The sequence below is a fragment of the Dipodomys merriami genome, unplaced genomic scaffold (assembly GCF_024711535.1).
Source record: "Dipodomys merriami isolate MVZ:Mamm:240054 unplaced genomic scaffold, mDipMer1.0.p SCAF_1428, whole genome shotgun sequence".
NCBI classification, from domain to species: Eukaryota; Metazoa; Chordata; class Mammalia; order Rodentia; family Heteromyidae; genus Dipodomys; species Dipodomys merriami.
Window position 1 is genome coordinate 27,972 of NW_027202747.1, and position 22,523 is coordinate 50,494.

Consider the following 22,523-nt stretch of genomic DNA (forward strand, 5'->3'; position numbering starts at 1 on the left):
ATTAATAATAGAAAGATACTTAAAGATTAAACACTGCTAGGTGTCCAGGGTACATATCTGTTGTCTTAGCTATGTGAAAGGCTGAGACTAGGCAGATTGATGTTCCAGGCCAGCCAGGGTGGAAAACAAAAGTCTTCAAAACTTCATTTAATGGAATGAAGATGGTATACACCAGTCATCTCAGCAATGATGAAAATCCATATGGGAAGGAGGTGAGACACATCTCAGAAGTATATAACCAATGCTAAAAAGACTGGAGATATGGATCAGCAGTATGACACCTGACTAGCAAATGTGAGGGCCTGAGTCAAACTCCAGTGTCACCTAAACAAAGAAACGAACAAATATATCTCAAACTGTGAAATGCATCAGAAGCAGTGCTTTGAAAGAAACTTCTAGCACTGAATGCATACAGTAGGAGGTAGACCTCAAGTTATTAAACCAAGTTTCTATTTTAGTTAACTAGAAAAATTCCTGAGTTCAATCTCTAATACCACTACCACCACCCAGAAAAAATAAATGAAACTTGTAGAAAATCCATACATCGAAACCTGCAATGATAAATTCAAAAGTAATTCTTTGAAAAGATCAAGAAAATCAGTAAGATACTACTTAAGATGAGGATAAGATAAATTAACAATATGAGAAATAAAAGAGATATCTGATAATTTCAATGATGTTAAAGTATAATAAAGATAACAAAGGAATATTGTGAACAAACCTATGCCACAAATTTGATAATCTAAATGTAATAGACCAATTTCTTCCAAAATATCTGTCAAAACTTACACAAGAAGAAATCAAGCAGGATAAGTCTGAATCAATTGAAAAAAATTGAATAGCTAGGATTACAGGTGTGAGAACCAGAACCTGTCCATCTTAATGTATTTTTAATGACTTCAAGTCTATCAAGTTATCACAAAGACTGTGAAATCTTATTACTTATTTATCCCTTTTTATACTAGGTGCTATTCTAGGTTTTTTTCCATGTATTATTAACCTGTGTGATAGTTACATTATGCTTTGAGGTTGGTGTAACTACAAATTTTCCAGAAAGAAATTGATGCAAAATAAATTGTTCAATTCTATGAGGCGGTTTAAATGGCACACCGGGGGCTCAAACCAGAATTTGGTGTTTGTGCCTTAGTGCAGTGTACTCCTCTCTGTGCCACTTCTGTGAGATAGGATGCATTTATAATTCCATACCTGGATTTCTATTTCACTTTGAATTCTATAGCATTTGCTATGGGTTCCATAGCTTTGTTTTTATTTCCTCTGTTGTAATTTTAGGTCTTAGAAAGGGCAGTGATTATTTTTTTACTCTGTCCTATTGTTTCAGATTTAGACTATATATGGACCCAGCATTATAAAGCAATTTTCCACTGGTCTAGATAATTTAGCACACACTGCAAACTCTGAAAGCTTCAATTGGGAGCTATGTCCAATTACTTTCCAATCTATTTTTATGTAATAATCAATTTTGAAAGGATAAACCATATTCTGTTTGTAGGATTTGCATTTTGCTTAAAATAAAGTCCAATTTCTGAGATTCTCTAATAAGCATTGTAGATTATCCAAAACCTTAGCAAGTCAAATACTTGTCTCACTTCTTCGTCTACCAAGAAGAAACCTGGAGTTCCCCAATCTTAATATTTTGTGCCATTTTGAGCATAATATTGTAACAGGTCCGAAGGCCCTTTGACTGAGGGGCACTATCATTTGGGCTCAGAGATTAACCAAAAGCAGTATAAAAGCTTGGCATCTCAGCTTCCACTTTATATCCACCTACCAGACCAATGACTTACTGTATCCAGGTTCCAGCTGAGAAATCCTGAGATGATGAACTGCCTGGCTCTCTATGAGTACTGCCTTCCAACTCTCACCACATGAACACGTGTGTGACTGGGACTTTAAAATTATGCATTTGTTATTGGATGCTGGTGTCTCACACCTGTAATCCTAGCTACTCAGCAGGCTGAGATCTGAAGATCCTGATTCAAAGCCAGCCAAGGCAGGAAAGTCAGTGATATGTATCTCCAAATAGGTAGCCCTGAAAAGCCCAAAGTGGAGCTGTGGCACAAGTGGTACAGTGCTAGCTTGACTATAAAAGCTAAAGGAGTGCATCCAGGCCCTGAGTTCAAGACCTAAGAGTAGAACAAAAAACCAAACTACAAAAACAAAAAAATATGCATTTCTCTCCTGCCACTGCCTTTTCCTCCTATATAAAGCTAAAGAAAATGTGTACTCAACTTGGGAGGGGGAAGGAAGTAGCTGGGGAGGTGGGAAGGGAAGGTATGGTAGAGGAAAAACAAAGGAGGAGGAAACAATGTTCGATAGGAAATGTATTCATTACCTTACTCATGTAACTGTCCCTCTGTATTCTATTTTTATAATAAAAAACATAAAAAAGAAGAAAATATATGCTTAGTCTGGACCTATGGAACCAGGAGTATATTCCTGGACCCTGTAACAATGGGTTTCATCTATCAAAGTTAATGGACGTATCTTTGATGCTTATATTCATAAGCCATCTATTTGGCATTTTGAATTTATGACAACATTTTTTGCTAGCTTTCAGACTTGAACTCAGAGCCTTGCACTCTTGCTTGGATTCTTCTCTCAAGTCTGGTGATCTCCCACTTGAACCACAGCTCCACTTCTGACTTCTTGTGGGTTAATTGGAGATAAGAGTCTCTTGGATTTGCCTACCTAGGCTCACTTTGAACTGTGATCCTAAGATCGCAGCTTCCTGAGCAGCTTAGAATACAGGCCTGAGCCGCTGGCACCCTCCTATAACAAATATTTTTAACTTTTCAAAACCTCTGTGATCACCTGCCCTTGGAACAGGTAGCAGTACTCTGTTCTATACCAATTTTCCTCCACAGCACCTAAGCAATCGTCCCAGAGAAATCTTCCCTTACCTCCTACTACCCTGTCCCTAGACACTTCTCTAACCCCAATTTCTGTCTCTCTGCTCACACTGTCTTCATTTTCTCCACACTACTTACTGTCTTCTAAAATAACAAGTTGAACTATAAGAAATTGTGATTCACTTAGGGTAGAAGCTCTTGTTTGGTTTCTATGTTTACTTCCACATGGTCCAACATTAAAACAAGACATTTTATCTGCTTCATCAGTCACCTATCCCTACTTCCCTAAATCCAGTACCTGGCAGATATAATAAGATATAAACCATCTTTTCAATCTCAATCATTTCCTTCAATACTGAGTTAAGATAAAAAAAAATCAGGATGATAATTGACAGCACTTCCACAGAGAAGGCCTTTGGGTGTGATTTCTCTACATGTCTAATGATACACCTTTCAATACACACACACATCAACCCTGATTCAAGCACACGTTGTGAGCATGCCACAGCCATTGCTCTGTCATGGGATTGTAATATAAATTCCATTTAATAGTGTCATTACATAATGGAGTTTTTTGTGTTTCCCTGTGAGCATGGTACTTGTTAACTTTGTAGCAAATTTAACAAGCATCTCAGTGACAACCAAACCTCTACATCTTTTTCCTGTGAAAGGTGCAATGGGGAATGATACCAGGCAGGCCTGTATCCTTATATTGATCCAGTTAATCAATTTTATGATGGAATCATTATTTTGAACTTATTCTGCTAAACTGTAGTTAGTTTGCCAGATATGCATTTTTTGAAAATGGAAGAGCTTTGTGGTGCTAGGTCCTCTCCAGGAGCAAACCCACACAAAGGGATAGATTTTTCTATATCTCTTGCTCAACAATCTATTTTGTAAATATTTCTAATTGTGGATTGTTTTTTGGAACTCCTAACTCTTGAACTCAAGTCCTGTGCAATGTCCCTGAGCTTCTATTACTCAAGGATAATACTCTACCACTTGAGCCACAGCAACACTTCTGGCCTTCAATGAGGAATTGAACCCAGAACTTCATGCAAGCACTCTACCACTAAGCCACATTCCCAGACTATGGGTTTTGTGTGTGTGTGTGTGTGTGTGTGTGTGTGTGTGTGTGTGTGTGTGTGTGTGTGTGTGTGTGTGTGTGTGTATTGGTTCTGGGCTTGAACTCAGGGCCTGAACACTATCCCTGAACTTTTGTACTCAAGGCTACTGCTCTATCACTTGATAGCTCCACTCCAGGGTTTTGGTGACTAATTGGAAATAACAATCACACCAACTTTCTTGTTCAGGCTGGCTTCAAACCATGATCCTCAGATCTCATCCTCCTGAGTAGCTAGAATTACAGGCGTTGGAAATCTAATTCTGTTTGTTTTATTTTTGCTTGCAAATAAACCTATGCACATTGAATTTCAAACTTTACACTGGAATATTGTTTATATGTTTGATGAATAGTGATATTTCTATTGCAATGTTCATCAGAAAAGTATGAATAATTTCTGAAATTGGGTCATTATTTCTGTAGTCAATAACATTGTGATAACAAGTCCAGTCTCTGGCAAATGATTTAAAAATTTATTCTCTGAGATCAATTCATCTTTTTAAATTTGTACCTATCTTCAGTGATCTTAAGGATCACTTAAGGAATAATAATAGGAAGTACTAGTTTGGGGACTATAATAACTGCTCTTGCATTTTACATTAATGAAATGTATGTGAGAAAAATTAAGTTTTTAATTACCTTTTCTCTGAAATTTCCAAACTACCAACAGATTATTTGATAACCTGAAGTTAGTGGTGACTCTGGGGAGGAAGGACCTTGATTTGCAGCATTTGCCAAATTTTGTGCTGTAAGTAGTCCCATAATGGGCTATTTTAAGCTAATCAAAAGTTAAGCCCTTTTATATTTCTAAGTACTTTGTCACGGATTTTTGTAAAGTCAAAGATGCATTCGCCTTCCAGCTGACTATTATACTATGAAACTCCTCTTCAAAAACATTGGCCAAGATAGAAAAATAACAGTTACTCTGTCATTTCAGAACTAAAATATGTGGCTTAGATGGTAAGACTTCCTTCAGTGCAGTTTACTCTATGGTTAACAGGTGGCTTATTGGCTTCAACTGTTGATAATCCAGCACTGATCCTAGATTCAGAATCAAAGTAAAACTTCACAGTTACAGCCAGAGTTTATTCAGTACTTGCTTTTAAATTAGAAAATAAGCTTAAATAGTTAAAACACAAATAGGGCACAGATTTACTTTAATCTGTCAAAAAGATAAATAAATATTTAATGGTTTAAATTGTGACCTTCAAAAATAGGTACAAAGTCTGACCCTTCTATTACCTTTGCGTACCTGGGAGTATGATCTCATTTAAACATAGGCTCTTTGCAAATGTAGTCAATAAAGGATCTTAGTGAGACAACATGTGAATTTAGAGTAGACCCTAAACCCAATGATAAGGTAATTTCAGGGATTGGATTTGTTTGGGTTGTTGTGCAGTACGGCACAGATCATAATTTACCCGAAAGACTCAGCTACTCAATCCCAAGCTGCTTGTTGCCCATGGAAATATGACCTGCCAGATCTTCTGGGTGTTGTTCTTTTGTTTCGTTTGGTTTTGTTTTCCTGAGAAGAAGCCAGAAGCAAGATTTTCATTTGATAGCACTGTAGTTTTAAATGTCTCAAGCAAGGGAAAAGGAAGAAAATAGAAAAAAAATGATTGGTTCTTTTCAGGTTTTGAACAAATGTATGACCTTTGCTTTATAAAGTAACGTCTAGATCTAAAAGAGTTATGCTAATTTGTTGTTTGGTAATTGTCATTGTTTCTCAGTGCTTTCAATTAACAATGCTTCCAAATCAAATAAAATAGGCTTAAAATTTGTCATCCTTTATCATCCTAGTTAGAGTGGCCGATGTGTATACAGGAATATCTTAAATTTACAGGCAACTGGTTTTCTAGAACCATTTTGAAGTAAAGAATTTCAAATGATGAAAGTGTGGTATTACAAAACAATAATTTATTTTGAAGGTTCAGCTTTTTCATATACTGCAAGGTAAGCTATTGGGCTGTTGGGTGCTCATAATAAAATGATTGTATAAAGAATTTTAATCTCCGATTTTAGGTTTTAAGCCTACAACTTTTAGAACTAGTTATGTCTTTAAAAAGTCAACTATCCAAGTGAAAAAGGAAATCCATTTTCTCAATTTTCAATCTAATTTGAAGAACATATTTTTAGCTATGGGAACAATAGTTAGCTCTGCCTGATGACATGTTGTCTTTAAATTTTATGAAAAGAAAGAATTAGAAACAATTTCGAGGCTATATATTGCAGAACATAGAGGAGGAGGTTATATTGTAATTTGATTCTTTATTATTATATGCTGTGAGGTTACAAAAGATGGTGACAATTTACATTATTCAGAGGTACAGCTCATGAAGCACTGCCATGGTAGCTGGAAGTCTGACTACAGAATTGGTCCAGACAAGACCCGCCTGCCAAGAAAGCAAACTAAAATGACGTGATATGATAAAAACAAATGAGTGAAAAAGTGGCTACAGCCATTTCCTATCAAATAAAATGATGAAAGAAAGACAGATGGGCCTCGTGGAGCAAGATGGTCGGGTTAACAGTGAGGATAAAATATTTAACTAAAGGCAGCCACTATTGTTGCATATATATTTAATAAGTTGAAATAAACAAGTGTATATAGCCATAAAGACGAACTGTAGTTCATTGTAGTTCTCTGAAGAGGAATATGGGATATATGGAAAACAAATTATCATAGGAATAGGAATGGGCAACAAAGATTTGCATAAATGAAATAGAAATAAAAGCTGTTTTCTGGAAAACTAATTGTTTTTTATAGGTGGATGATTCATAGATGATCTGTGTGTGTGTGTGTGTGTGTGTGTGTGTGTGTGTGTGTGTGTGTGTGTGTGTGTGTGTGTGTGTGTGTGTACGTGCGTGCGCGCTGTTGTCACTGGGCACTGGGACTTGAACTCAAGGCCAGGGTACTACCCCATAGGCTTATTGCTCAAGGCTGGTGCTCTAGAAGTTCCAAATATAACTTCTCCTAGTTAGCTGGAGATAAAGTCTTCTCTGTCCTGGCTGTCTTCAAATTGTGATCCTCAGATCTCAGCCTCTTGAATAATTACAATTACAAGCATGAGACATGAGTCAGTGGCTACCTGATAAGTCTATGCATGTTTTTGTGTTTTGTATGTTTTTAAATATTCTCTTTTAAGAAAAACCGTGAAACATATGAAAATAAAACTTAGTTGAATTAAAAATTTAGCCAGACTTTGTGAAATATTAAATGCCATAAGATGTGTATTGCCTGGGATTTCACTTCTAAAATAAATAATTTAAGCCTTTTTATTTGAGAGATGAGAAATAATTTTCTTCTCAAATGCACATTTGCAAAAGATTTTGGAATGTTGTCTCTAGTGATTTTGACTTTTTTAGGAGATGAATAATGATGAAATTATATTTTATTCAGGGTTCAGAAATCTATCAAACATTTTTGGTTTGCATAAATAAACAAATGGTTAACATTCTATTTTAAAATAAAACAAAATATTCTCTTTTGGTAAAGTTTCCCATAGAAACCTAAGAAAAATAAAATAAATAAATGAGAACATCACTGAGGCTTTGCTCCGAATGATTTACAGTATCCAAAAGTTTTCACTTGCTTTGTGCTAATATTGTCCATGACCATTACATGGGTTTTCAGGAAAAGCTATTATCCATTATGTATACCATTCATAATTGACTCATAACTCTTACCAGCATGCTGTTGAAATTCTTTTCACTTACTATTTTGGGAACAAAGAAAAACTCAAGGGATTTTTATGCAAAATTTGTAGTATTTCCCCCATTTCAGAGTCCAGGAAGGCAATGTAAACTTTTATGACTCTCCTGAGTCTCAAATTATTCTGCTTTAAATATTCCCTGTATGAGAAATAAAAAGAAGCAATCTATATGTGTGAACTATTTTTAATGTCAGTTTAAACAGATGTTTATCCAAACAAGTCATACAAATCATCATCATTAGTCTTTGAGAGTATGTTCGCCATCATTATCAGGGAAGGCAAGTAAAATTATCTTAAGATATTATTGCTGTTAAGATGGCTATTATAAAAAAAGATAAGAAAACAGATGAGAGGAGTAAAAACAACTATTTTCAATCAGATAGAGAATTCAGAACCTAGATCTCAGAACCTTTGTGCTCTCTTGAGGGTAATTCAAAATAGTGCAATAACTATGGAAACCAGTATGAAGATGCCTCATAAAACTAAAAATAAAACTTCTATATGATTAGTAATTCTACATTTGGATATATATCTAATAGATTAAAATCAGGATCCCATCAAAGACCTTGGAGTCAAAGCAGACACTCTGAAAACATTACAGGATGGAGTAGAAATAAACCCTAGGTCTCCGTTGCACAGGCCGAAATTTTTTTAATAGAGATCCAGAAACACAACAAATCAAAGAAAGGTTGGACAAATGGGATTGCATGAAATTGAAGAGCTTCTCCATGGCAAAGGACATAGCTAGCAAGATCAATAGAATACCGACGTATTGGGAGAAATCTTCACTAGCCATACATCGGTCAAGGGTCTCATATCTAAAACATACATTGAACTCAAAAAAATTAAATCCCCCAACAACAAATCTTCAAAGAAACAAGTGGGCTAAAGACTTAAAGAGAAACTTCTCTGAAGAGGAAAGAAGGATGGCCAATAGACACATGAAGAAATGCTTAACCTCCCTAGCCATAAAGAAATGCAGGAGCTGGGAAGGTTGCTCAGTGGTAGAGCGCTTGCCTTGCATGTATGAGGCCCGGAGTTCGATTCCTCAGCACCACATAAGCAAAAAGAAAAAAAAGCCGGAGGTGGTGCTGTGGTTCAAGTGGTAGAACGCAAGCCTTGAGCTGAAGAGCTGAGGGACAGCGCCCAGGCTCAGAGTTCAGGCCCCACGACCAGACCCCCCCAAAAAGAAATGCAAATCAAAACAACATTGAGATACCACCACACTACAGTTAGAATGGCTAAAATCAAGAAGTCTAATAATAACAGATGCTGGAGGGGATGTAGACAGAAGGGAACCTTAAGTCATTGTTGGTGGGAGTGTAAACTTGTTCAACCACTTTGGAAAGCAGTATGGAGATTTCTCAAAAGACTCCACAGAGAACTCCCCTATGACCCAGCAATCCCACTTTTGGGCATTTACCCAAATGTTTATGAACAACACCACACTAAAGCTACCAGCACGACTATGTTTATTGCAGCATTATTTACTATAGCTAAGATATGGAACCAACCCAGATGCCCCTCAGTAGATGAATGGTTCAAGAAAATGTGGTATATATACACAATGGAATTCTCTGCCTCCATCAGAAAGAATGGCATTGCCCCATTTGTTAGGAAATGGAAATATTGGAACAAATTATATTAAGAGAAGTAATGCCGGCCCAAAGAAACATAGGTCCCATGGTTTCCCTTATTTGCAATATCTAGTATATGTCTGAGTCAAGCAGAAAAGGTCAGATAAGGTGATGTTAGGGAAATGAACACTAAGATATGTATTCAAATGTTTTTTTTCTTTCATGCGATTTTTTCTAACACATTTATAAGATTATTTCTTTGTTGCTATGTATGTCCCTCCACTACAGTATAACCCTGCTTTCACTGTACTTGATGTCGGTATAATTTGTGTAGGGGAAGGGGAAAACAAATTGTTTAAATAGGGATACAGGTGGACCCATTGCAACAATGAGATGTACAAATCGTTATGTCTAAAACGAACTTTACAAACTTGGTGCGGGGGAGTGGGAGGAGGATTGGGTGCGAGGGAAAGGGTAGGATGTGAAGGGATGGGAAGGGGAAACAAAGGAGGAGGCTACAAGAGGCTACAATGCTTGATAAAAAATGTACTCATGGGCTGGGAAGGTGGCTCAGTGGTAGAGCGCTTACCTTCCAAGCATGAGGCCCTGGGTTCGATTCCTCAGCACCACATAAGCAAAAAGAAAAAAAAATGGAAGTGGTGCTCTGGTTCAAGTGGTAGAGTTCTAGCCTTGAGCTTGACTGGACACCCCCTCAAAAGAAAAGAAAAGAAAAGAAATGTACTCATTATCTTTCCCATGTAATTGTAACCCTCTGTACAGTATTTTCACAATAAAAATATATAAATAAATAAATACATAAATAAAATAAAATCAGGATCCCAAATAGACATCAATATTTCATATTTTTTGCAAAATTATTCACAATAGCCAATATAATGAACCAAACCAAGCATTCCCCAATAGATGAATGCAGAAAGTACAGTATGTACATACAAAGGGATATAAATGAGCCCTAAAAAATTCTGCTACAGAAAAGGTCAAAAGCTATGCACCTGTGGCCATAGAAGATGACCCTAAGTGAAATTAACCCCAAGATGGGGACAAAAGTGGTTTTTTCTTTCTCACTGTTGTTTTTAATTTACTAGGTGATTTTTTTGTATGTTCTTCCCATCATGGTATAACCCCTGTTGAAACTCTATTTGATTTCAGTGCTCTGCATCTTCTAATGTGGGGAGTGGAAGGGAAATAACAAAGTGCTGAAACAAGGATACAGTTTGACCCATTGTAACAATGAGATGTACAAGACACTTTGTTGAAAATGAACTTTACAACTCTGTACAACTTCGGTGTCGGGGAGAGGGAGGAGTTCGGGAGATGGGGAAGGAAGGAATAGTAGGGGAAAAACAAAGAATAAGTAACAATGCTCCATAGGAAATGTATTCATTACCTTATTCATGTAACCATAGCCCCTCTGTAGAGTATCTTTACAATAAAAAAATAAGTTCTGCTACTTTCCCCAAAAGGTGTGAACTGGAGGACTTTATGTTAAGTGAAATAAGCCAGTCACAGAAGAATGCCTACGAGATTTGGCTTCTTTGAGGTATCTATAATGATCAAACCTACAGAGACAGGGAACATAGTGGTGGTTTCCAACAACTGAGGGGAAGGGGAAAGTGGAAAGTTGCTTGATGAGAATAATGATTGGGATTTTTTTTCTTGTGACTATCCTGGGACTTTAACTCAAGGCCTGGATGCTATTTTGCTCAAGTTTAATGCTCTACCATTTGAGCCACATCTCCAATTCCAAATTTCTTAGTACTTAATTAGAGATGAGTTCTATGGGCTTTCTTGCCAGGGCTCACTTCGTACGAAGATCTTTAGATCTCAGCCTCCTGAGTAGCAAATATTACAGGCATGAGCCACTGGTGCCCAGTAACAAAAAAACTTTATGTTGGATAAGTATGTTCTGGAGATTGGTTTACAATATGGTGCTTGTAGTTAACAATTAAATATTGCATATGCCAAAATTTAAGATGTTTAGATTTCATAGCAAGAGTTTTTGCTACAAAAGAAAAACAAGGGAATATGAAGAAATTTTGGGTTGGATATGTCTATTACCAGGAGGGAAAAAGGAGCAAATTATTCTTTAATCTGTTTATATTATCTCCAAAGGATCATGACCTAAAAGCCCAAAAGCTTTGTCTGCATTTAGCAGGTGACAGTGGTAATCATTTCTACTAGACATTGAATCAGTAATGTTGAGTAGAAATCTAGAGTGGGAAAGTGAATGTTTATGGCTTTTGAAGTTCTCAGTTCCTGGAAATTTCCATACTGATTACAAACAAGTGAGGAGAAATAGGTGAAATTAATCCACACAAATATACTCTAAAACATATAGTGGTCCTGCAAATTACACACTCTCAAACACATTTCTCATCAATTTCTGAAAACCACTCACAAAATTCTCAAGTAGAGAGAAAACTTTTGAAAGAATTTTATATTTAAAATGCTAATTGGAGTCATATACTGCTTTTTTGATTGGGAATTTAGTTTGTCAGGTGGCATTATATTTCTTCTAGAGTTAATGAGGTTTATAAAAAGATGAGGCAAAGTAAGAATGTTCCTAAACATTGCAAAGATACATTCATTTCCCTGTCCTGAATAAGAATCAATTTTCAATACCCAAGATACCTTCTTTTATGACCTTTATAGAATTATAAATATCAGAACATGCCCTTTTTAATTGTCCAAATTTCTGACAGGAAAATATCTAAATTATTTACCGTCAGCTTTCTTAATTTTGTACTCTTATCTCTAAGCCCAGTGCTTGACATGTAAGTGTCTAATAATTGTTAGATGAGAGGGAAGGTATTCTTAGAAAAATTCAGTCCTTTTGATCAAAGATATAGCCTCTGTCAGTATTGTTACCTTGTCACCATAAGGTATTCATTAACAACTTTTGTCAATGTAGGAGAAAATCTTGTCAAAGTAACGATGTTTTATAACAAAGGCAAGGCTTGCCATGAAAAATTTTAACTTGGGAAATGAAATCAGTATTAATCAGTGAAAAACATTATATTTTCATCTCTGTCACTATAGTAGCAACTGGATTTCTGCTTGTTTTGATCTCTATCCTTTATCTTCTATCTTTTATCTTCGATCCTTTATCTCTGCTCTTTCAAAACTAGGATTGAGAAGGAGTTCATGTCTAAGGAGGGGGATAGAAGAGTAAGATAGAGTAGAAAGAAGGAAAAAATTACTGTAGAATATTAATTGATTTCAGTATAATGCTGCCCATTTAGGAAGTATATATGGTTACTTATTTTTATCCGAACATATGAAAATATTAAGATGGTCTCAGTAAAAATAGCACTTAAACCAAAATTACACCAAAGCCTAGTGTTTACACCAGGTGGTCACAACAGTTCAGAGAATTGAGCATCAGCAATTGCACATCATAACGAAGGATGACAGGTTGTGTTCAAGATGAAAAAGGACTCAAATGACCCAAGAAAGTATTAATGATGATAACTCAGTTTTTCTCTACCACCTTGGAGACAACTCTAGAAGATCTTAATAATATTAAAAAATAATAATAAACATATAGAAGTGTAACAATATTAACAATACAGGTCGATATCTTAAGATGCACAATGGATTATGGTTAACCTTGTCATCATTTAAAAGTACAACTTACAACATAACTATGCAGATAAAATGATTAGTGTAACTGACTGTGGAATGCATCATTTTAGTTGTAGACCCTGAACCACAAAGATATTTTGAATTGTGGTCACTTTTGTAGTCATGTTTGTAATATTTGTGATGTTATTCTGGATACATAAAAGGCAAATAAATGTTTTAATACTATTAGTAAGAAATATTTTCAGAGACAGAGATGAAAGAAGAGGAGAAAGCTGAGGAGAGAAATTCAAAGATGTTGAAGTAAAAACCTTGTGTATTTAAACTTAAGTTAGAAATATTAGGCAGAATTCATGATTGCTATTTTCCCCTCTAAGGAAAAATGCAGCTGTTTTTAAGGCTTGGGAGTATGACAAATCAGATGCAATGAACATGGAGAATTCCAAATTGTCATATAAAAATGTGCTCCTAAATGGAACCAGAGCTCCTTGGGAAAATGGTTGGTTCTTTGTGTAGGACAGGAAGTATTCTTTCAGTATGAACATCTGATGTATTTTTGTATCAGAAAGCAAGAAACAAAAACTAATGAGGTTATGTCAAAAATAGGATGCAAAAATCTAGGTGCCAGTGGCTCATGCCTATAATCCTAGCTATTCAGGAGGTTGAGATCTCAGGTTTGAAGTCAGCCAGGGTAGGACTCTGATCTCTGGCCAACCACCAGAAAACCAGAAGGTAATGATATTGTTCAAAACATGTTTAGCTGACTTAACTGTAACATCTCCATACATCACTTTATAATAATAATAAAAGTGCACAAAAGGAAAATAAAGTAAAACTAAAAAGAATAAAATTGCAATGTAATATAAGTTGCTTCTGTTGGTACTTAAAAGGAGGCAGAGGAACAAAAATGAAAATCACATACCAAACTCATTGAAATATGTATGTCATTGTTAAAACATCAACTCATTATTTTAACTATTAGTAACTTTAAAAAAAGTTAAGCAATTATCCTATATTTACTTACAAATGTTATTTCAGATAACTATAAAGAAATAAATTATAAAGGAATACAGAAAGATTCCAGTTAGTTAATTGTGAAGGATAAAAAAAAGTCATATTTAAACACTAAGTAATGATGATCAATATATGCCAGAACTTTTAGCTAAAATCTTGATGTAGAGCTTTACAATGAAAGGAATCAAGTTGGCAAATCCTTGAATTCACTGATGGTCTCAGCACCAGTAACTTCTGGCATAATATATTACTAAAGCAATAGCACCTCCTATTATTTATCCTTAAGAGCACTTTCTCCTTCAAATAATGAATCTGATTCACTTCAGTATTTAGTGCTCATTTCCAATCAATGGGAAATACTTTAGTACAAGTCAATTGCCATAGGAGGAAATAACCACGTGCATTTGCAGATATTCAAGAAAATAATTGACTAATTTCTATAATAAGCTAAAAACATAAAGGAAGAGAGTGAAAGAAAGAGCATGAGATTTTAAGACAACTTAAAAGACCAACAAATAGGAGCAATACAAGATAAACTCAGATATACAAGAAGCATAGATACAAAAATGATGGTCCAAGGCAGGCCCCGAGAGAAAATGGAAACGGGTGACTCTCTCCAAAAAATAACGAAGGCAAAAGAAGGGCTTGGGACATGTCTCAAGTAGGAGATCACCTGCCGAGCAACTATAAAACCCTGGATTCAAATTCCAGAATAAGCTAACAAACAAAAAAGAAAGACCAATAAATATCAGCAGATTGATTTTTATGCTTATTTCCCAAAACAAAATGAAATAAAACAATGGTAATGATAATTTGGAAATGGGCTCCTAATTGAAATATAACAAAGACTCACTAATTTGGGTAGCTGTGATAATACTCCTTTGTCAGAGACATCTTGAAATGTTAAAACATGGAATAACATGATTTTGCTATTGCTTTAAAATATTCAAGGAGAAAGAGAGTAGGAAGAAATAAAATAATTTTGGAAACATGTTGATGGGGGTTTCAGGTAGTGAATGGGTGTTAGAAATGTTATACTTCGCTATACTTTTGTCTGGAAAATGTTACAATAATTCTTAAAAGTTTCACTTTTTGGTAAGCTGTGCCATCAAGTTACATAGAAGAGAAACATATTTAAAAATATGGATTGCTAAAGTTTATAGTTGAATCCAAGTTTAAAGAAGAAAATAAGTCATTTGGTTTAAACCATAAACAATCTGCCACAAACTGTTATCCTTTACTGATGTGGTGAGACTATCACAAACCTTGGAAGATGTCAAAATAAGTCCAAACATGATGAAGAGAGTAAGTCTTATAGTGTAGCTCTGGTCTTAGTCTGGTGTAAAATCATAAAATGTTAACACATGGTGCTGATATGTTTTAATACATTTAATTGTATACTTCGTAACACATTTTGTAAGTCATTGAATTTGTGGGACCTTTGCTGTGCAAAGATTTGATGTATTAAAAGAATCAGTTATGTTAAATTATAATTGCAATGTTGTATAGAAATACTCAAATCTGCTGGGCGCCAGTGGCTCACGCCTGTAATCCTAGCAAATGAGCTGGCTGCGATCTGAGGATCACAGTTCAAAGCCAGCCCGGGCAGGAAAGTCTATGAGACTCATCTCCAATTAACCACTAGAAAACTGGAAGTGGCGTTGTGGCTCATGTGGTAGAGCACTCTCCTTGAGCTGAAGAGCTGAGGGACAGCATCCCAAGCCCAGAATTCAAGCCCCATGACTGACAAAAATAAAAATTAAAAAATAAACTAAATAAATAACGATATACTCACATCTGTAATCAATGGTTAGATGCTCAGAAAAATATTTGTTTCTAAACTTTCAAACGATTCATAAGATTTTCATTAGATGAACAAAAGGACCTTAGTGAATTTTTGAATTATTTAGCACTTACTTGGCATTTAAAAATCCTGTCAAAATTAGTATTCAGAAATTTAAAGCTTTATGTTATATTTTTTATTAAAGAAGAAAAAAATCCATCCTATGAAAATTGAAACACACTATGTTTATTTTAAGATGCTTTCTTTGTTCAGGATTTTATGAACTTTTTAGAATTCTAGGATCTTTCATTTGCATATTGAAAAGGAATCATGACACTTCACATTTGTCATGACTGATATAAGTTGATTTGATTATTTGCTGTTTAAAATAGAGGAGGTTGTGTGTTTGTGTAATGTACATTCACATAATCATTTTCGTAATGAAACAATTGTATTTGCAATACATACCTCTTGGTGAATAAATCTGATCAGGACACTACTTAAGACAGACGTCATTGAGATATGCCCTAGAGCAATGTATCTCCTGAGACAATAAAGATAATGATTACAGGACTAAATGTTCATATTTTAATTAATTAATTTTAATTTAAAAATTATTTTTACATAGCTAGTCACATCTTTTTTTTTTGAAAGAATTCTGTTATATAACTGCAGTCTGAAGTTCTGTGCATTTGACATTTCAGGTATTCTACAAATTGAATATGAAGATTTCATTTATTTTTCCCAATAATATATCAACCAGGAGATGTCTGTTCAGAAAGAGATCATTGTCTTCAGTGGTTCTGGGTAGATGGCAGAGGAGAAGCTGGAGGCTAAACAAGCTCTCGCATGTAAAGCAGGTTTAGTGTTTCAGTGAACAGTCTTAAGCCAAGGAATCACACCAAGTGTGCCACTACAGTACAGAGACTTTGGCCAGAGAGGGAAAATCCAAGGAAGGAAACAGACCTGAGCAAATGCCAGAAGCCGCAGCTGCAGTGACGGCAGAGGTGGCAGCGTCCGTAGCCACCATACTTGCAACACAGCGAGTATGGGACCTAGGTGCCAGACGCAGTGGGCATGCAGATTCTACTCAACACCAGCAAGAACTGACAAGGAGAAGACATCTTCATCCTGCAGATCTCAGAAGAGAGACAACCCAGGAACCAAGACTCTGGCGTGAGTAGAAGCATGACATCCTCACTCCTTCTCAGGGAGCAGAGGAGGGAAGGCCACCCCTCCGCATCCCCACTACCAGAGATCTCCATCTTTGATACTGACAAAAGGCTGGCTGGGCAGCTAGCTCCAACTCAGGACTTGGAAGAAAACAAAAGATTGATTTAGCAGGTCACAGGAACCTAACCTGACTTGGCAGGCTCAGCAACACCCAGGGAAAATTCACCCAGCCCAGGCAGAAAAAGCTCCACCCATACAGGAGTGGTTTTGTTCACTGGGTAAATAGAGCCAGAGACAGCCCCTTCCTACAGCAGCCTTGACAATCAATGGAAATTCAGTAAACATAAAGCATGAGAATGGCTCCAGGATGGGCTCTGTGAGTGTCTCAGAAGCTAGCCCCTCAGGGAAAAGCTACAGTTTGCTGAAAGGCCTCAACTCTACCCAGAACCTAGCCTCATCAAAGCATCTCCAAAATAGAGGAAACAGCCATCTCCCTCTTTTGTGATACTCAAAGCAGATCTCCTCCCAGAGAACTACCCTAGGAGGAGGATCACAAAATCTTGGATAAAGCAGAGCAATTTTCTGCTTACCCAAACAAACTGACTTAAGAAACCAATCAATCCACAGGAAAATCAAACACCATAATCAGATCAGAGACTCCAACAAGAGACTGGTTATGGACACAAGGGACATACAGGATCTTCCCATGCCCCTCAAAAATATCAAAGAACTCTTTTATTGTACCTGTTTTAAAAAAAAACTTTTTTAACTTTTCTTAATTTTTAATTTTTAACTTAAAAATTGTTTTCTATTAAACTTTTTTTTCTTCCTCATAATTTTTATTTTAGGGGAATATGTGTGTGGGTGTTTTTGTTCATATAGGTTTACTAATGTTTTGATCCTTTATTTTCTTTCTTTCTCATTCTTTTCACATTCTCTTCTCTTTTGTTCATTTTTGCGTGATTTAATTGCTGTTCTGCTCACCTTCAAATATACCCGTGGTTGATTAGACTTAAATTCCTTAATAGCAGTACTACCTCTTTATACCTATATACTATTTTAAGCATTTTTATTTTTTAGGTTTTCAGGTCTTCTTCCTATCCCTCCACCTTTCTCATCCTATCCCCGTTCTTCTCGGTATATTACATTTCTAATTTTGCAGAATTTTAAAGTGTTTCACTTTTTAATTATAATTCTTGTTTTTCTTCTCTCTTTTTTCTTTTTCTTCTTTTTTTCTCTTTCTCTACTATCATTCTATCCAATCTATTTCCCTCTTTGAGAGTAGGACTTAGTTAATTCAACACTCCCTTTATCTTTCCACAGCCCTCTATTCCTATTTTTACCCACATCTTACCCTAAACCTAATAATTTCTGGTTTGCCAAATTCTTCTTTGCTGTTCGTAGTCCATTAATACACAGTTGTTTAATGTTGAATAAATATATCTGTTGAACTAGATTGTATCTGCAGACTTTTGACTGTTCAACTACACACTTTGGTTGATGCTTGCATTAAGATGGTATTCTAGCACAAAACTGGTGTTACTTTCATCCCAAATGGGCAGAAGAAGACGGAAAAACAAAAGAAAAAAGGCAAGTCCTGGTATCTCAAGTCCCACTCATGAAAATCAGGGGACAGAACAGACAATGAATTATCCAGAGGAGAGCTCCCATAAAGCTCTACATACACTACTGGTAAACATGGTAAATGAAAAGATTAAAACCTGCAAAAGACACAGTGTGAGCGTGATAAGGAGAGAGGAGGCAAACCAAAGATAAATACTGGAATATCATGAGCTTGAGGAAGCTACTCAAAGATTGATACAGGAATTGCATGAGCAGCTTAGGAACACTCAAAGAGAAATAAAGGAATGGCGTGAACAGGCTGAGATCAGTCAAAGAGACAGGAATTGCATCAGCTGGCTGAGGACAGACAAAGAGAAAGTCAGGAATGCTGTGAGAATACTCAGAACACTGAAAGAGAACTACAGGAATTGCATGAACTGAGGAAGCTAATCAAAGAGTAATAAAGGAATAGAGAGAGCAGGATGAGAATACACAAAGATCACTAAAGACATTCATGGAATCCATGAATAGAGAGCTGAAAGAAGTCAGGGAGTCCACAAAGGGAATGCTGAATGGAAAACAACAGAAGGAATGGGAGTCAAGGAAACCATAACCAATCAACTAAGTGATTTGAGAATAAACACTGAACACCAAATTAAGGAAGTAAAGTTCATACAAGATGTAAAACAAAGCCCCAACAAAGAATTTGAAGCCATCAAAGCCGACCAAATAGAAGGAAAAGAAATATAAAAACAAAGTTGAAAGTCTTGATAGTAGGCTAGACCATGCAGAAGATCGAATATCAGGGATTGAAGACAGCCTAGATATTATAGAGAAAGAACATACAACCGTACAAGACAAATCCATGAAATATGATAGATCTATCCAAAACTTGGCAGACACCATCAGAAGGCCTAATCTGAGAATAATGGGTGTAGAGGAGCACTTAGAGACAGAAGTTAATGGTCTAGGAAATTTTTTAACAAAATCTTAGCAGAGAACTTCCCAAACATGCAAAAAAATAGGCCTATTCAGATACAATTAGCTTTTAGAACTCCAAATAGACAAGACCAGAATAGGACATCCCACCATCACAGTATAATCCACACAGGATCAATTCAGACCAAGGAAAAGATCCTTAAAGCTGTCAAGGAGAAAATATTAATCATATATAAAGGGAAATCAGTCAGAATCACCTGAGATTTCTCAGCAGACACAATTAAAGCAAGAAGAGCCTGGAATGATGTATGCCATGGCCTAAAGACAAACAATTATCAACCAAGAATACTGTATCCAGCTAAACTCTCCTTCATAACCAAAGGTCAAACAAAAACCTTCCATAGCAAAGAAAAATTGAAACAATATATATCCAACAAACCAGTCCTACAAAAATTCTTAAAGATGTCCTACACATAGAAAACCAGCAACTCCGCAATAAAGGCCAAGAAATCGCCCCTAAACTGAGAATCCAAGAATCATAGGAAGAACCCAGTTGCTGCAGCACACAAGAAGGTGGATAACATGGCACAAACTCCCAAATACCTCTCATTCCTATCTCTCAACGTTGAAGGACTTAACTCTCCAATTAAGCGACCTAGACTGTCTAGTTGGATTAAAAATCAAGATCCTTCTATCAGCTGCCTTCAGGAGTCACACCTTGCCCATAAAAACAAACACATTTTCAAGAAGAAAGGCTGGAACAAATTCTACCAAGCAAACGGCCCCCATAAACAGGCGGGAGTTGCAATCCTAATATCAGATAAAATAGACTTCAAATTAAAATTATTGAGAAGGGATAAAATATGTCACTACATACAAATTAATGGATCTCTCTTTCAGGAGGATATTACAATTCTAAATCTCTATTCACCGAACAACGGAGCACCAATAGTTAGCCACTACTTTCCCTCAAATCCCACATAGATCCAAAGATATTAATTGGGGATTTTAACACACCACGCTCCCCACTAGATAGATTAACTCGGCAAAAACTCAACAGAGAAACCACAAATCTAAATAACTGCATATGTCAACTAGATTTAACAGACATCTACCTTATATTTCATTCAGGCAGCATCCAAATACACATTTGTCTCAGCAGCATATGTAATATTTTCTAAAATAGACCACTTTTTGGGTCAGAAAGAAAACTTGTCCAAATTCAGAAACCTTGAAATTATACCTTGGATTCTCTCAGACCACAAGGGTATAAAATTAGAACTCAACACCAAAAACCACCAAAGTCCTGTAACACATGGAGGCAGAACAACACACTGCTGAATCACGAGTGGGTCATGGAAGAGATTAGAAACGAAATTCAAAGGTTCAAGATATTGAACAAAAATGAACACAAAAATTAACAGCACCTATGGGACACAGCAAAGGCAGTACTCAGAGGCAAGTTTATAGCTCTTCGTTCCTACATCAACAAATTGGAGAGATCTGAAACTAACAGTTTAATGACACATCTGAACCTCCTTGAAAAAGAGCAGCAAGATAAACCCCAATCCAGTAGATGGAAAGAAATAATTAAAATTAAATCAGAATAAAATAAATTAGGATTAGAAAAAAAACATATATAGGATCAACATAACAAAGAGGTGGTTCTTCGAAAAAATTAACAAAATTTACAGATCCTTATCAAATCTTATCAGAAAAAGAAGAGAACCCACCCAGAAACATCACCACAGAAACAACCAAGATTCAGAATATTATAAGGGAATACTTCTCAAAACTTTATGCTAATAAGTGCGACAACTTGTCAGAAATGGACCTTTTTCTAGCGAATATTGACATGCCAAAAGAAAGCCAAGAAGATTTAAACCATCTTAACAGGCCCATATCAAGCATTGAAATAGAAACAACAATAAGAAACTTCCCAGCTAAGAAAAACCCATAACCAGATGGTTTTCAGCAGAATTCACACCAAGCAGAGCTCACACCAATACTGCCCCAACACTTCAATGAAATTGAAAAAGAAAGCTCACTACCAAACTCATTCTATGATGCCATCATACCCTCATCCCCATACCAGGCAGGGACTCATCAAAAAAAGAGAACAATAGGCAGTTTTCTTTGATGAACATTGATGCAAAACTTCTCAACAATATTTTGGCCAATCGACATCAACAATTCATCCAAAAAATCATACTATGAAACAGGATTCATTTCAGGGATGCAAAGCTGGTTCAATATAGGCACATCAATTAATATAATTCATCACATAAACAAAAGAAAGCATAACAACCACAACGTTACCTCAATAGATGCAGAAAAACCATTTGACAAGAGCCAACACCCCTTTATGATGAAGGTTCTGGAAAAATTAGGAATCCATGGAACATTCCTCAATACAGTAAAGGCTGTATATGACAAACCTACAGCCAGCATTATACTTAATGGTGAAAAACTAAAGCAATTTCGTCTTAACTCTGGAACAAAACAAGGAATTCCACTCGCTCCACGTCTCTTCAAACTACTATTAGAATGCCTAGATACAGCAATAAGACAAGATGCAAATATAAATGGGATCTAAATAGAGAAAGAATAAGTTAAACTCTCCCTTTTTGCAGGTGACATGATCTTGTATTTAAAGAATCACACAGATTCCACTACCAAATTACTCAAACTTATTCAAAAGTTTGGCAAAATAGCAGGGTATAAAACTAACCCTCAAAAATCAATGGCTTTTCTGTATGCCAACAATGAGAAAAGTGTGGCTGAAATTAGGAATGCAACTCCATTAGTAATAGCCCCACAAAAAATAAATTACCTAGGAATTAACTTAACCAAAGAAATTAACGACCTCTATGATGAGAACTTTAAAAACCTGAAAAAGGAAATCAAAACAGAACCTAGAAAGTGCTAAAAAAAACTCCCATGCCCCTGGATTGGAAAGATCAACATCATGAAAATGGCAATACTTCCCAAGGCTATCTACAAATTCAATGCAATACCTATCAAAATTCCAACCTCACTCTTCAAGGAAATAGAAGAGGCAATCCAAAAATTCATATGGAACAATAAAAGACCCCGAATAGCAAAAACGCTCCTCAACGGAAAGAACACTGCTGGAGGAATATCAATACCAAATTTCAAACTCTA

The 22,523-nt window shown here is 35.9% G+C and overlaps 1 pseudogene; it reads right to left on the reverse strand.

Annotated features, from left to right (window-relative positions):
- Window positions 1-22,523, reverse strand: part of LOC138826458 (leucine-rich repeat-containing protein 14B-like) — an 82,778-nt pseudogene that overhangs the window by 20,782 nt on the left and 39,473 nt on the right.